This window comes from Sarcophilus harrisii, chromosome 1 (assembly GCF_902635505.1).
Source record: "Sarcophilus harrisii chromosome 1, mSarHar1.11, whole genome shotgun sequence".
In the NCBI taxonomy this organism is placed as follows: domain Eukaryota; kingdom Metazoa; phylum Chordata; class Mammalia; order Dasyuromorphia; family Dasyuridae; genus Sarcophilus; species Sarcophilus harrisii.
This window is the reverse complement of record NC_045426.1, coordinates 444,095,249-444,097,848: the sequence shown is the minus strand read 5'-3', so window position 1 is coordinate 444,097,848 and position 2,600 is coordinate 444,095,249.

The window sequence follows — 2,600 nt, the reverse complement described above, 5'->3', positions numbered from 1 at the left end:
AATAATCTTATAGAAGAAGACAACTTATTTTAGGATCATAAACTTCAGTCTTTGTTCCAAATCCCTACACCAACCTGGGATCCCAGAAACCTGTTATCTACTGACATAGCACCAGGACCCTTTTCATTACTCTTACCATCATCTCATAGACCAGACTTTACCAACTCAATATTAAAACCAACTGTTTCCACTTCCTTACTTCAGACTTTACTCCTCTAGGCCATATCTGTTCCTTTGAGGAAGGCTTTCCAGAGTCTTACAGAACACAATTTCACCATTTGTCACATGGTGTTAACTTTAGGAATGACCGTGAAAAGGCTAATCTTTTGGCTCCCTCAACAGACATCTCTTTACCACTAAAACTCATATCTCAATGGTGAATATATTCCTTTCGCCTCATATTTTCTCAGTTTCAGAGATTTTGAACATCTGATTCTCAATTAAAAAAAAAACCCTCATTTCCATGTCCAACTGTGTGTCGCCTCACTCCTATTCTCCCCACCCTTCAGTGTTCTTCTTCAGATATGACTGATCTTTGCTGTGCTCTCTGGACTGTCTAGTCCATAGTTAAGATATTTGCTTTCCTTTTTCTTTTTCATTTCTTCTATACTTAGAGACTCATTTAGACCTAGTTTCTTTTTAACTACACTGTATATTTGATTGCACCCAATTTTTAAAATATAACTTTCACTTTTACTCACACCCCTGACTTACTGCTTATAATGATAGAATTGGAATACTCTATGTTTCCTTTGGTTAATTTAAGATTATCCCATCACTCATCAACATCCTTTTACTTGAAGTTTACAATATCCAAATATATTAATTAATACAGATTTCAGTGGCCATTATCATCCCATGGGATAATCTCTTTCTCTTCTAATGAATTCAGTACCTAGTTTAGGTTTTCCTCACTAAAACTCCTGCCCTTACAGTAGGAAACTCCAATAAAATTATTGATGTTCTTCAATGACCCTAATTTCTTGAAATCTTAATCTACATGATTTTCATGACTTACTTCTTCAGTGCAACTTCATTAAGTATGGAACTGGTGATACTCTTGATCTTGCATTAACCCACAAATGTACTACTTCCAAGTTCATAAACTCTCAGGTGAAACCTGATAATAATCTTTTTAAAATTTAATTTTCTCGGTGATTTATAAAGTAATTCGGTTTTCCTTCTCTCACCATGAATCCCAATCTCTCTTCTCCTTGTTTTTTTTTCTGATCTTGATCCATTTTTCAGCTGGTTCAACTTTACATTATGTTCAACAGTCAAATCCCTTGGGCTCTTGTCAGACAGACAATCACAACTTGAAAATTGACATGGATTGTTCTCATGGTCTTCCTCCTTTTCACCTATTCTTGAGTGGCTGAATGAAATTGAAAAAAAATCATGGAACTGTTTAGATTATATGTACAACAAATGTATATTTTACTCAATATCAATAATTTATCAAGTAATGCCTTGCTAACCCTAATCCTTGGGTAACTTCTACCATCTGTTGCTTTCAATGCTATTTATATGCTGCTGAATACAGCAGGGGAAAATCCTGCAACTGTGCTGACTGGGTATACACCAAATTGTTATATATCAACTGGATCCTTGCTAAGGCAAGGCAATTCTATATATTTCCATAATCAGTTCATTATCCAACTTGCCTCAGAATTTCTTCCAAAATTTTTCATTATTTTTCTCCCCTTGCCCCACCCCCCTCAGCTGAAATCTTTGATTAATAATTCATAGGGGAAAAGTAAATCTATTTACCAAGAATTGCTTTTTTCCTACACCATTAAGATATCATCCACTATCTCCTCCTTCACCTCAATCTCAGAAAAAGGGCTTCTTGCTCTCTTCTTTTCTAAGGCAAATTCCAAATGATGTAAAAGTGAACTCCTAGTCTTTTTTTCTAGACGATTTGCCCCCTGTCACTTTTTCTCTGTAAATTACCTTCAATCTACTTTTGCCTATTAGTTGATTCCCTATTGTCTTACAAACATGAACATGTTTCCCTCATTCTCAAATAAATTATTTGATCCGAACATTCCCAGTAGTTATTATCCTATAGCTCTACTCCATTTTGTGGCTAGCTATCTTTTTTTAAATTAAAGCTTTTTATTTACAAAACATATGCACGGGTAATTTTTCAACATTGACCCTTGCAAAACCTTCTGTTTCAAATTTTCTCCTCTTTCCTCCCACCCCCTGCCCAGATGTCAGGTAATCCAATACATTAAATATGTTGAAATGTTTATTAAATCCAATATATATACATATTTATATAATTATCTTGCTGTCCAAGAAAAACCAGATCAAGAAGGAAGAAAAAACTGCAAAAGAAAACAAAATGGAAGCAAACAACAGGAGAGTGAGAACACTCATTTCCCATGGTCCTCTCTCTGGATGTAGATGGCTCTCTTCATCACTGAACAAGTGGAACTGGTTTGAATCATCTTATTGTTGAAGGGATGTGGCTAAGTATCTTAAGAATGACATCTGCAACTGATAGAATTTATTTTTATCTAAATCTCTGCTTCAGTTCTCAACATTCAACTGAAATTGCTCTTTCCAAAAATATCAATAACTTTTAAATGGAA